Below are 15,329 nucleotides of genomic sequence, written 5' to 3'. Positions count from 1 at the left end.
AGCTGGATTATAGAGGGGAAAGAAGATCTGTCATCTTCTGGACCTCTGTCTATCACAAAGTCACAAACTCACCCTATTCCTATTGTGAGTTTGTTGACCAATTTGTGTATCCAGTCTCTTGCCTATTGATGAGGTCCCCTCCTCCCAGAATGTCAACTGAGATACAGAAGGCTCTGCAGCTTTCTAAAAAATGTAAAATAGGTGATTGGTACCTATATGAGGATCACACAGTCATCAGAGTCTATGGCTGTGAGCTCTGTCCTTACAGACTCCCAAAGTATGTGCCCATGAGGATATTTGCCTTGGAATATTATAGGCAATTGATTCAGTCTGACCTCACCCATTTCCACAGCGCCAGAAAGAAGGCCCACCTCAAGTTCAAACACCAGTTGGGCCCCTTCATCATGAACAAAAAAGAAGGATGGGAAGATGTTGACCTCATCCTCAAGGACAAATATAAACTATCATATAGTTTTCGGTGGGTCCCTTATGACCCTGAGGGCTTCATCACTGCCAGAAGAAATAAATACATGCTTCTAGGTTATAGGTATTGTCAATACCCACACATTGAAAAATATGCCAACCAGCAAGAATGGCAGCAGGGGACTCTAGTTGAAAAGCTAACTGAAGAAGAGATAATGCTAAAGAATATGAAGGAGCTTGAAAAGACCATTGACCTAGACTCTGTGCAGCAGGTACCCTTCAAACGGCCTCACCCAGCAGGAGAAGGGACCTCAGCCACAAGGATTGCACCAGTCATACAAACACCTTCCACATCAGCACCGGCTACAGACAAAGGCAAAGGGATAATGGGTGCAGAGGAGGAAGCAATGAAAGAAAAGCCTGCCCCTGAAAATGAGCAGCAAACATAGTAGCAGCCAGAGCAGCAGCAAGAGCAGACTACCCCTCAACAAACTGAGCTGCCAGCAGCTCCAACAATGCAAACACCACCACCTCAAACTGAGCCATTGACTGCCCCAATTTTGCAGACCCCAGCACATGAGGAAAGGCGTACAAAAAGAGATAGAGAAGAGTCCACTCCTCTTAGTGGATCCTCCCAGCAACCAGAAGCCAAAAGGCAAAGGCTAGACTCCCCAGAGGCGGAAGACATCACTGAAGAATTCCTTGACAGCTCAAGGAAAAATAGGGAGGGCAGCCAGCACACAGGAACAACCTCCTTTCAGCAGGAGCAAGGATTGCAGCTTGGTTTGGAGGTGTCTTCATCCTCCCAGCAGAGCAAGAAGCCCAAGAGCACTAAGGCTTATTTTAAACAGATAAAAGCTCAGAATGATCTGCTAAGGGCTGAGGTCTACAAGCAATTTATAGATGCAACCCCAGCACAAAAAGAAAGGCTAATGTCGGTATATAACATTCAGGAGGAAAAATTGCTCCTCAACCATTTCACGCCCAAAGTGCCCCATCCAAAATCAGCAGCAGATTATGTGAAGACAAGGGTGGAGGTCCTAGCCAGAGATATACATCCTATGGACCAGATCGAACTCCATAAATAGACTGGGGAAATGCTCTATGCAACCTTGGTGGAGAAGGCCACCATGGCACATGAACTGAATGAATCACTCAAAAATACCAACACTCAGTTGGATTTTGAGAGAATGTCCTCGCTGGCCAAAGACAATAGAATAAAGTCTCTTGAGGAAATCATCATTGATCTAGGACATGATCCTAGTGATCCAAAGGGTGTAAAGGCCCTTATGAAGAAGAAAGATGATGACCTGAAAGCATTAAAGAAGAGGTTGAAGCTGCAGCCCACAGAGCACCCTCAAACCGCAGAACTTCAAAAGCAAAAACAGGTTGATGACCAATTAGACCTCTTAATGCAGCAAGATCAGAGGATCAGGGATTTGGAGAAAGAGCTGGAAGGAGCACTACAAGATAAACAGGGAGAATCCACTTCCCAAGCTCCTCCAACCACTTCAGCAACAACTACAGAGGCAGCAGTGGCCCCTGCAACAGATGCAGCAGGAACAACAACAGCACCAGAAGCCAGCAAAAGTGTAGAGGAATTGGCCAAGGCCATCAAGGAAATGGAGCTCCAGGCCAATGAAATAAAGAAGGCCAAGGAAAAATTGGCAGAACTGGATGCCAAATATGACAAGTCAAAGGTAACTGTGGCAGAACAGGGCAGAGAGATAAAGGCCCTCATGGACAAGATAAAGGCCTTAGAAAAAGAGCTGAATCTAGAAACAGCCATGGCCGACATAAAAAGGATTCTATGGGCCAAGATAGGCCAATCCATCACCCAACAGTGGAGATCAATAAAAACAATGCATGAACAGATGGACTTGTTGGGCCAAGCACAAACAGAAATCAATAAGGCCAAAACACTGCTGGGAAACAGACCAGAACAGGCCAATAGAATGATAGACTTCCTAAACAGGCAGGAAAAGGAGGAACTGGCAGCCATAGGCATTCCCAACAGAATAGAGGTTTTCCTCACTGCCAAGAAGGTGCTAACTCTCAGGAACTATGTACAAACTGTGGAGAGGAAGTGCTATGAGATCACAATAGATGTGGAGGAATTTAAAGTCAAATTGGCAGTGCTGCAAGCAAAGGTCCTGCCCAGCCTCCTAACTGGTGCAGGAAAACTAATCTCCCGGGATCAATTTTCCAACAGAATGGCAACCTACATTGAGAATCAGATTACTGCATCTGGCAGTACATCTGAACAAGCAGGGCCTCCCTCAGGACAGAGCTTGTATGACAATCTGGAAGGCCTGTTCTTTATTGAGAATGAAGTGAATCATCTTTTTGAGACTCCTCCTAATTTCTACAGATATACAGAGGCCGATGAGACCTTGATAAAGATTAGGAGACATCAAATGCCAAAGGAGGATTGGTGGCAAGCAATGCTTCAAATTCTGCCACGGTAGCTTCAGCTGTTCGGTCACTGCCAGCTCCAGGTCACTACAAAGCAAACAGCATGATAAAGTCAGCATTAAAAGCAGCTGAAAGGTGACTCAGCACATGGACAACGACGGCTAGCCCAAGAGATAAAGAAATGCGCAAATTTTGACAGCATATCCTCAGCCGACTCCAACTGCCACCAAGTCAATAGGCTCTGACCATTTTTTGACAGCTAAGGGACTAAAAGTTATTACAGCATTAACTTTCTCAGCTACTACACTCCAGCAGTTGGCATGATATTAATGGAGCATTTACTCTCCATTCAGATATTTTCTTATGTAAACTTTGTATATATACTCCCCTTAGTAACGCATAAGGGGTTGGTAATTTTCACTCTGAGGCATGTATACAGTATACTTTCAGAATTGTTTAATATAAAGAGCTGGATCAGCTCAGTGATTTCCTGGAACTATGGTGTCTTGCTGATGATTCATGTGTTGATGCAGAATTCCTGTGCTGTCTGATGAAATAACAAGTTTTTCCTCAATCTCTGTTCTTGTCTTTCTTATGTTTATCAAATCATATTCATGTTGCACTAAACTAGCAGTAAAGAAAAAGAATAGTGCAGGATTTGTTTTACTACACCTTGTACTCAATTTTTACTGCTGTAAATGTTTGTCTTCAGAATTAACCATGGACATGAATTCTTAATTGCTCATGTGGCTATTAATTCTATATGTATGAATGTTACCTAGAAATTCTTCATTGCTTCTAGGACAATATTCTCACTGTCTTTCTCTAGCAGTTTACCGTAAGATTCTTAATTGCCTTGCATAAACTGGATACACCCCACCCAATCACTATTATGAACGTTGTTTCCTTAGACACTAATCTGGCTCTGCAGCATAACTACAGCATCACACAGCACCTCAAAACAACTAAAGGACCACTGACTCCATTGCCCAATGACATATAACATTCTAGTGATAGCATACATATCTTGACTAAAACATTCTCCAACCAAACACAAAACAAAAGTTTGAACACCATAGCTAGCCTAAAATACTATCAGAACAGAGACAAATCATAAAGAGAGAGCCCTCTCTGATTACAGTTTGGCTAGAAGTTGTAATCCAAAGATTGGTTAGTGGTTACCCTGGCCGTATTCCCTTGGGAGTCAAAGGGAACAACCTGGGTGTTAACATAATTGGCGACTCCACTGGGGAGTTCCTCAAGATTTTCTAATTTCTGTTTATCTCTTGAAAGCTGCTCATTCACTTTGCTGCTAGCTTTGGAAAATACACAGTAAGTTCTAAATCTTGTCTGGCCTCTGTAGACACAAAAAATCCTGCAAAATACCAAAAAGAAGTTTAGAAGCTGGCTCCTAAAAGGAAAACTAGACATACTAGGTCAAACCCTGACCCAGAACCACCAGCTGTTTTTGAAAATCCTAATATAATCCCTAGGATCATTAGGAAGCAGCAGGGACAACAAACTCTTGCTGATTCAAGTCCTGAGACAGCTCATCCAAACCTTGTTCCAACTCCAATCAAGGTTCTATTTCGATCTACCCTTGATTCCCCCAGTTCCCCTTCTACATCTCAAAGCCCTCCTTTCACATCCTCATCCACTGCACATACTCCTTTAACCAACATCCTAGTTTCTACCCCTCCCATTAACCCTGTTATACCAGTCATCCCTGTTATCCCATTTATCCCTGTCAACCCCTTAAACCCTGTAAATATGGCCAATAGGTATGCACCTTTGCAGTTACCTGCTAATGCTGCAGCTCTACCCCAGGACTATCAATCTAAGATCTCATATTTTGACTCCACTGGCCCTTTCACAGCCATTCAGCATGCCAGAAAGATGCAAGACCATTTTGAGAACTATGAAATAGATGATGACAGTGTGAGAATGAGAATTTTCGTTCAAAGCCTGACTGGTGATGTAAGAACTTGGTTTAGATCCCTGAATGCAAATTCCATCACAACTCCTGATGAGCTTTACCAAGCCTTTACTAACAGATGGGAGAAGAAGAAAGATCCCCTACACATACTTGGTGAATATGACACAATTAGAAGAGGTCCTCAAGAGACCGTTTTGGAGTATTGTGCAAGGTTCAACAATGTATATAATGCAATACCACAAAATCTAAGACCTCCTCCTGATTTAGCCTTGTACAAATTTCCTGATGGTTTTGACCTTGACATGGCCTATCAGTTGAAGGAAAGAGCTCCTGAAACCCTTGCAGATGCCCAAAAGGTTGTTGTCACAGTGGAAGCCAACCTGATTGCCAAAAGGAACAGAGCAAGGTTGGAAAAGAGAACAACCTTCAAAGAAGAACCCTCAGCTTTTGATCAAAAGCTGGATGCAATACTCAATGGAATGAAGAGATTGGGTGATAGAGTGGAATCAGTTGAAAGAAAATCATCATGGGAAGCACCACAGAATAACCCTACCAGGAATCCAAATTTTAGGAGAACTCAAAACCCAAACATGGGCAAGGCAAATGCTGATCCAGACATAAGACCTCCTTTTCAAGAAAACTATGCAGAGACTTCTACATCAGCTGAACCCAATGAAGATCCTCACATTAATTTAATGGGTTTGGATGGTGAAAGTCAAGTTTTCTTAACACAAGAAGATCATGAGGATGATGAAATCAAACTGTTCCAAACTAAATCAGGTGAATCATTTGACTTTAAACAAGGCTATGACACAGCTGTTTATGAAGTCCATAAACAGTACAAGCTAAGGAGCAGAACTGTGAATGTAAATCTGCCTGAAAGGATAAAGGATAACCAGCAGCCTAAAAGAGCCATAGTCATAGAGCCTAATGACAAAACAAATTCACCTGCAGAAGAAGTAACTATTGAAGAAGTCACTGAACCATCTTTCTCAAAACAGCAGCCTATGGCTACATCTTCCTCTCACCCTAATCCAAATGTCACTCCTCAAGAGATAAGTAAAAAGGACAAGCCCCAAGATCAAGATAAGAATCAAGAAGAAGAGTTAGTAAACAAGGAAAGGACTGTTATCCATAACCCTAAGACCCAATTTGAAAAACCCTTTGATCTAGAAACTGAAATTGGCAAACTAAAGATAGCGATTCCTCTCTCAGAACTAGCCAAGCATGACATTTATAAACAACAGATCAAGAAATCCCTTCAACTTACCAACAGCAAAGATGATGTCAATGTGTTGGATGACACCCCAGAATTACTGTTTGGCCCAGAAGTGGATGGAAAAACAGTAGTCACAGGGATATTACCTTTTTATGTCAGCTTACATATTCATGATAAAATATTACATAATGCAATGTTTGACTCAGGTGCCTCTCACAATCTCATGCCAAAAGCAGTCATGGAGAGATTGAATCTAGATATAACAAGACCATATAAGGACCTGTTTTCCTTTGACTCCAGCCAAGTCAAGTGTTTAGGTCTCATAAAAGATCTGTGTGTGTCTCTGGTTCAGTACCCAAACAAAACAATTCTAATGGATGTTGTAGTTGCTGATATCCCACCTAAGTATGGGATGCTGTTATCAAGATCATGGGGGGCTAAACTCCAAGGTTCCCTGCAATTAGACATGTCATATGCCACCATCTCTGTTTTTGGGCAACCAAAAAGACTATACAGAGAAACACTCATGAAATACATGGTCAGCAGTGAAGAAAAGCCTCAAAACTTTCCCATATATGCTGTCCATTCAGACATAGACTCATACCAACTCTTTAATGACAGCACAACTCTCTCAAATAATGATGGTGAAACCAAGATACTCATACGAGAGGAAAACACTAATGAAGGAACTACCACCCATGAAACAATAGTCAATCAATCACTAGACATTGTTGCTGCTCTAGTTGTCAAGCATATTCAATTAAATGATGAGACTGTCCTAGAAGACAAACCAGTTGAAAAACCAGAACTTCAACTTACAGGTCCAACTCATGAATAGATCATTAAGTCTCCCCTACAACAAGATATTCTATGGTTACTTGAATTTGATGGCTCAGTCAATAAATTAGGGGCAGGAGCTGGAGTTTGGATACATAACAAAGAAAACACTCATGCAGAAGGTAGAGCTTATAGATTAAACTTCAGATGTACTAATAACATGGCGGAATATGAAGCTCTTTTACTAGGCCTCAAGTTAGTAAAATTCGTACAAGCTGCCAGGGTTTCCATCATGGGAGATTCAGATTTAGTCATCCAACAAGTAAAGGGAAACTTTGTTACCAATGACAAAAGATTGAGGTCTTATAGGTCTGCTATTGCTGAGATACTAAACTCCTTCTCTGAATTCCAAATCACCAAAATTTCTAGGACCCATAATCTTCATGCTCATAGTTTGGCCACATTTGCTAGTACTTGCAAATTACCATTGGAACCTAACAATTGTTTCACAACTGAGATAAAACAAAGACCCTCCATTCCAAACAATGTTAAAGATTGGCAAGTATTTGAGGATGATACACAGATAAACAATTTTTTAACTTTGCAACAAGAATTTGTAGGACTAAATATTGACACTGAGAGAGCAAGTCAATCACAAATACTTGACAGAGCAAGTCAATCACAACTACAGTTTGAACAGAATAACCACCCAATATCACCTAGAACAGCAAAACAAATACTACATCCAACCATTTTCAACAAGGAAAACATTCAGCAAATTCAACAAATCAGTTGTGAAGAAGTGGCCAATGCTGAGGCTGAAATCATAGAGCTGAAAGACAATTTTCTGCCAACAGGCCTAACTCCACTAGAGGACATCTTTGATTCAAATGATATCCCCAGAAAACCAAAAATGCAGCCCTTGAATGCAGCCATTGAAGAATGCAACATTGGTACCATTGACAAGCCCAAAATAATAAAGTTGTCTGCATCTTTACCTCCTGATCAAAAACCCAAATACATTGACCTTTTCAAAGAATTTCAAGATGTCTTTGCATGGGGCTATGAGGATCTAAAGTCCTATGATACCTCTGTTATCCAGCATACCATCCCTCTCAAGCCTAATCAAAAGCCATTCAAACAAAAATTGAGAAGGATCAATCCCATGCTCCTTCCTTCAATTGAAAAGGAATTGCAAAAAATGTTTAAAGCTGGCATCATAGCACCAATCAGGTTCTCTGATTGGATTTCAAACTTAGTCCCTACAAGAAAGAAAACTGGTGAAATAAGGCTTTGTGTGGATCTAAGAAATCTGAATCAAGTATCCCTCAAAGACAATTATCCCTTACCCAAGATGGATCACATTCTCCAAAGAGTGGTAGGGGCCTCAAGGATCTCATTACTTGATGGATTCTCAGGCTTTAATCAAATCCTGGTACACCCTGATGATCAAGACAAAACGACATTTACAACCCCATGGGGAACTTTCAAATATGTAAAAATGCCTTTTGGATTGAAAAATGCAGGGGCAACATTTCAAAGAGCAATGGATATTGCTTTTGCAAAGGAGATTCATGACTTTTTAGTTATTTACTTAGATGACCTCACACCTTTTTCAAAATCTGACCAAGAACATTTAAAACACTTAAGGCAGATTTTCTTAACATGTAGGAAATATGGAATTTCCTTGAATCCCAAGAAGTCTCTATTTGGTCTGGAAGAGGGTAAGCTGTTAGGGCACATCATTTCAAAGGATGGCATAAGAATTGACCCAGATAGAATACAAGCTATCTTACAAATGACCCACCCAAGAAATATCAAAGAGTTGCAAGCATTCTTGGGGAAGATCAACTTTTTAAGGAGATTTATCCCAAACTTAGCAGAACTGATCAGATTACTAAATAACATGCTAAAGAAGGATTCAAAGGTAAAATGGACAGTTGAAGCAAATCAAGCCTTTGAAGGTATAAAATTGGCCCTTACCCAAACCCCAGTCTTAACAAATCCTCAATTTGACAGAGAATTTATCATCTTCTCTTTTGCCTCCCAGCATACTATTGCTGCTGTTTTATTACAGAAAGATGACCAAGGAAATGAGAAGCCCATTGCTTTCTTTAGCAGAGCTCTTAGAGATGCACCTCTAAAATATCAAATCATGGAAAAGCAAGCTTACGCTTTGGTCAAGGCAATCAAAGACTTTAGGATTTACATCCTTTATTCCCATGTTGTAGCATATGTGCCAAGTCCTATTGTAAAAGACATACTCACTCAAGAAAACCTAGAGGGCAGAAGAGGAAAATGGATTGCCAACATCTTGGAATTTGATATTGAAATAAAACCTACAAAACTGATAAAAGGGCAAGGTTTGGCTAAATTAATGACAGAAGCAAACTTCCAAGCCTTAGACATCAACCAGCTGGACAGTGAACCGGAGCTGGCGACTCCAAAGATCAATGTAGCCTTTGAACAATCCCCCTGGTATTCTGATATCTGTTATGTGTTACAAAACCTGTGTGCTCCCCCAGGATTGTCCAGAACTAAGTGTAGGTTCTTAAAAATGAAAGCCTCAAGATTTTGTGTGATGGATGGCAATTTGCTTTGGAAAAACCATGAAGGAATATTGCTGCACTGCTTGATTGAAAATGAAACTGACAATATCATGAAAGAATTTCATGCAGGGGACTGTGGTGGACACTTGTATTGGAAGTCCACTGTGGACAAAATACTGAGGGCTGGTTACTATTGGCCCACTGTTTTCTCTGATGTCAAGAAATTTACCACATCATGTCACAAATGCCAAGTGTTTGAGGGAAAGAGAAAGTTACTGCCACTTCCTTTAAGGCCTATTGCAACAGAGAGACCTTTTTAACAATGGGGCCTGGACTTCATTGGGGAAATTCATCCCTCATCCTCAGGACAACACAGGTGGATTCTAACAGCTACAGACTATTTCACTAAGTGGATTGAAGCTGCTCCATGCAGACAAGCAAATGATTCAATAATCATTCAGTTCTTGGAGAACAACATATTGGCTAGATTTGGTTGCCCTGACAAAATAATAACAGACAATGTTGCTGCTTTCAGATCTAAAAAGATGGTGAATTTCTGCCACAAATTTCATATTACCTTGGGCCATTCTACTGCATATTATCCCCAAGGAAATGGCATGGATGAATCATCAAACAAAAGCCTAGTAAACATTATAAAGAGGGTGCTGGAAGAAAACAAGAAGAATTGGCATAAGAAGCTGGTCAATGCCTTATGGGCAGATAGACTAACAACCAAAAGATCAATTGGGACCAGCCCATATGAGTTGGTTTATGGATTAGAAGCCAAGTTTCCTTCATCACTAGGGGTTCCTGTTATGAAACTTCTTCAAGAATGCCAAGCTGAACCAAATGATATGCAAAGAAGGATCAATCAAATAATATGTTTGCAGTAAACTAGAGATCAAGTGTACAGCAGAGTTCAGGTTTTACAAGAAAAGCTAAAGAAAGCGTTTGACAGAAGAACTAAGGCAGAAGACTTTAATGTTGGAGACAAAGTCCTCAAATGGGACTCAAGGAGAGAGGATAAGGGAAAACATGGAAAATTTGATTCCCTATGGAGAGGACCATTTGTTGTCCAAGCAGTGCAAGGAAACAATACTTATTTCCTTAAAAGTCTTAATGAAACTGATTTGGATGAAGGTCCTGTGAATGGCAGGATGTTGAAGCACTATTTTGACTACTACCCATAAGTGCAGCCTGAGTTTCCCTTGTACATATTCAGATGTATATATTAATTTCTATTAAGATGTAAAAATGCAGTTTCTCAAGTCTTCTTAACTATCAACAAAAGGTAAATAGGTTCAGAGATTTACCAAGAAGGAAGAGCACAATTTTGGCATTTCAAAGCAGCATACTTCAAGTTTTGGTGAAAGCAGTCAAGGGCCAAGGCATTCTGACCTGCTGTTCTTGGTCTTTCAAATGAAAAACCATCCCCATGTGGAGCCACTGTTAGCTACCTATACCAATAGGTTTCATATTTCATGATTGGCAATGAAAAGTTCCAAATATGCTCTGCTTTGGTCATGCAAAGATCACATATTTCCAAAGGAAGACAAGGTGTGTAAATAGCTTGATGTTGTCCCAATTTTGATGGATGGTCCAACAGCCTAATCTGGATCATGCCATGTTTCAATTTTCAGTTGTAGAATAGAGAAAGAAGTCTGTCCAAACTGTTTAAACTTGGCAGACAAGTAGCTTAGATAGAGAAATTAAGGTTCCCAACTGCTTAATCTGGGACCTTGGAAGCAATAAGGGTAGCATTAGATAGAAAATCAAAAGGAAAAAGCCAAAGAAAAGAAAAGGCAAATAAGGGTCTGCAAGCCTAAGTGCACCCTCCAAGAAGAAACAAAAAATGCTAGGCAAGTAGATGGGTAGGCAGTTGGGGTTGCAGAAGTATCATTCCTTGCAAATAAATGTGTGCTGAAATGTCCACAAAGGAAAATCAATGGATTGAGAAGCTTCTCTTCTCCATCAGGTTGCAGCAAAGCAAGGGAGCATGTCTAACTTCCCAGTTTCCCCTTTCACTTTCCTTACTAACATCCCTTCATCTATTGAGATTCATGAGAAGATCTGAGGTTTTATGGTGGTTCTTATTCCTTCAAAAGCCACATTTCTTGTCTAAAATTCTTTTCATTTTGATCTACTCCCTAAACTAAGTGAGTTTCTAAATACACTTAATGATATCACTCTTCATTCACTTTCCTCACTCACATTAACCCCTAACTTCTATTATCTAAATCCCCTAAACTGCCCTTTCCCTACTACTATAACACCATGGTGTATAAACCCCAAACATGGTATAAATATCCCTCCCCTTGGCACTATAGCTAAATAAGTTGTTTAGGGAGACTTTGGTCCAACAGGGGCTATGGTCAACCCTGTCTTGGGATTGCTCTAACCTCTGGTTATGAGCAAGAACCTTTCCCCTAAGCCCTCACCTTCCCTCTGCTCATAACTGCCATAAAAACCCCTTTCCCCCTGCTAAACCCACTCTTAACCTATTTTCCTTATAAAAACCCATGAAAAACCCAAAAATCCCGAAAATACACACGAAAACCCTCAACCCTAAAGTTTTCCGCCAAAAATATTTAATTGAATATTTAAATAGGCCAACGGGACCCCCCCAGCCTGCACGATCCATCGGAGGACCCACCAGTCATCCGATCTCCGCCGCCCAGATCTAACGGTGGGCGGTCATTTTCGCTCCCCGACCTGCCGACCTTTAGCGTCCGGGGAAAGTGGTTTTCCGCCCCGTACAAGGGACGCGTGGCAGGTGGTGGGGTTGTTCAGAGCCCCCTTCCCCGATACTTTCTTTGCCCAAAGGTGGTGCGGGGAACCCACTTACCACCATCCCGTTACCACCTCCCCCTTGCGTCATCAATACGTCACCATGACGTAGCACCCTTCCCCGCCCCCGCGCCGTGTGGCCCTCCACGTAACCCTGCCACATGATCCACCCGCCACCATGCCCTGCCACCCTGGCCTACACCCCAGCAGCCATGTCACCCTCCATACCCGGGCCCGCCATGACGTCATGCTGACGTCATCGGCAGAAAGGCGCCAATTACCTATTTTTTCCGAATTTGTCGTTAAAGTCACATTTCGGGCAGTTTTTATGTCATTTTCGCGCAAAGAACGAAATAGCCGTTGCAGCTGGTTCACAGACAAAGCGCCTCCAGACCTCCAAAGCCAAATTTAAACTATTCCAACTCATCAAATCAGCCTTCACAGTTCGGCCCGCAGGCTGTCTAAGCGTTCTATCCAGGTATTCACCATAATTCCCCATTTTCGCCCATAAATGCCATTTGTCTGTAAATTCACCATTAAAATACCTGTCAAATTCCACTCTTAAGTATAGTCTGCCACCTAAAAGTGAGCCAAGGTAACCTGCATTGCCCCAGCACTATAATTAGACATTGAAATAGTCAATTTGTGGGTCAAAACTGTGAAATTCATCCCCGAGGTGCCCGGCATTGTTCCCTTTTGCCGGGTGTACACACCAGCTGCAGCCTTTCACCTAAGTAATCCCACATACCCTCTGCAATTTACCCCTAGCAATTCACAACCCCTGTGAACTTACCAAAACTGCAGAAGCAAGCCTGTTTTCTTGTTTCACTATAAAAAACATTTCAGACATTGTCCACAGTTGGCCTATCATTTAGGCTCTTAAAGGCTTTGCAAACCATTTCACTCATCTTACTCAAAATCAAATCATACAATGGCTGCCCCTGCACCCACAGCTCTCAGTGTTGCTCCATTAAATCCACCCAATAAAGACTTGCAGTCCTTATCTCTTGCTGACCAAGACTACCTTATTGAGGACTACATGGGAAACAGAGACTTTCTGCAGACCTTCATACAGTTGAGAGAGGACTACCTGATTGGTCATGATACATATGGCATCTGGGAGTCAAACCTGCCATACTATTGTCTCCCCTCTGTAAATGTGTTTCCTGAAATCATTCGCCTATGTGCTGAAAACTATGATGTGCAGCACAGAGCCATCAGCACCCCATCTGGGAGGATCCTCTTCCACATTAATCCTGAGTCCATCAACAAAATGCTGCATTTTGATCAGACAGAGCTGTTGTTCCCATTCTCTATGAACTATCTGCTGGACACTGGTGCCAAGATGACCAGTGAGGAGATTCAAAAGGTCACCAGGACATTCATGAGACCTGAGTGCCAGCCTGCAGGGCCACCTCCTTATTTAGATTTCCACTTCACTGAAGTAGGTAGATTACTCCTGGACATGATTGCTTATGTGTTGGGATACAACACCAGTGAGCATGTGGATCAAACCATGCTGGTATTGCTGGCTATCTACAGCCCAGGCCAACCCCCTGCCCGCAAATATAACTTTGCCAAGTTCATAGCCAATAAGATTCATGATCAGCTGAGCAAAGTGGACAGGCAGGGTGTCTTCAAGTACTCGGCCTATATTTATCATCTCTTTATGTATTATCAGTTTGAGGCTTTCCCATGCTATATCAAAAAGCTGGATTATAGAGGGGAAAGAAGATTTGTCATCTTCTGGACCTCTGTCTATCACAAAGTCACAAACTCACCCTATTCCTATTGTGAGTTTGTTGACCAATTTGTGTATCCAGTCTCTTGCCTTTTGATGAGGTCCCCTCCTCCCAGAATGTCAACTGAGATACAGAAGGCTCTGCAGCTTTCTAAAAAATGTAAAATAGGTGATTGGTACCTATATGAGGATCACACAGTCATCAGAGTCTATGGCTGTGAGCTCTGTCCTTACAGACTCCCAAAGTATGTGCCCATTAGGATATTTGCCTTGGAATATTATAGGCAATTGATTCAGTCTGACCTCACCAATTTCCACAGCACCAGAAAGAAGGCCCACCTCAAGTTCAAACACCAGTTTGGCCCCTTCATCATGAACAAAAAAGAAGGATGGGAAGATGCTGACCTCATCCTCAAGGACAAATATAAACTATCATATAGTTTTCGGTGGGTCCCTTATGACCCTGAGGGCTTCATCACTGCCAGAAGAGATAAATACAGGCTTCTAGGTTATAGGCATTGTCAATACCCACACATTGAAAAATATGCCAACCAACAAGAATGGCAGCAGGGTACTCTAGTTGAAAAGCTAACTGAAGAAGAGATAATGCTAAAGAATATGAAGGAGCTTGAAAAGACCATTGACCTAGACTCTGTGCAGCAGGTACCCTTCAAACGGCCTCACCCAGCAGGAGAAGGGACCTCAGCCACAAGGACTGCACCAGTCATACAAACACCTTCCACATTAGCACCGGCTACAGACAAAGGCAAAGGGATAATGGGTGCAAAGGAGGAAGCAATGAAAGAAAAGCCTGCCCCTGAAAATGAGCAGAAAAATGAGCAACAAACACAGCAGCAGCAAGAGCAGACTACCCCTCAACAAACTGAGCTGCCAGCAGCTCCAACAATGCAAACACCACCACCTCAAACTGAGCCATTGACTGCCCCAATTTTGTAGACCCCAGCACATGAGGAAAGGGGTACAAAAAGAGATAGAGAAGAGTCCACTCCTCTTAGTGGATCCTCCCAGCAACCAGAAGCCAAAAGGCAAAGGCTAGACTCCCCAGAGGTGGAAGACATCACTGAAGAATTCCTTGACAGCTCAAGGAAAAACAGGGAGGGCAGCCAGCACACAGGAACAAGCTCCTTTCAGCAGGAGCAAGGATTGCAGCTTGGTTTGGAGGTGTCTTCATCCTCCCAGCAGAGCAAGAAGCCCAAGAGCACTAAGGCTTCTTTTAAACAGATAAAAGCTCAGAATGATCTACTAAGGGCTGAGGTCTATAAGCAATTTATAGATGCAACCCCAGCACAAAAAGAAAGGCTAATGTTGGTATATAACATTCAGGAGGAAAAATTGCTCCTCAGCCATTTCACGCCCAAAGTGCCCCATCCAAAATCAGCAGCAGATTATGTGAAGACAAGGGTGGAGGTCCTAGCCAGATATATACATCCTATGGACCAGATCGAACTCCATAAACAGACT

The sequence above is a fragment of the Pinus tabuliformis genome, chromosome 4_2 (genome assembly GCF_031772625.1).
Source record: "Pinus tabuliformis cultivar Carrire ecotype Pingquan chromosome 4_2, CPIR1, whole genome shotgun sequence".
NCBI lineage: Eukaryota > Viridiplantae > Streptophyta > Pinopsida > Pinales > Pinaceae > Pinus > Pinus tabuliformis.
Note: the sequence above shows the minus strand (reverse complement) of the source record.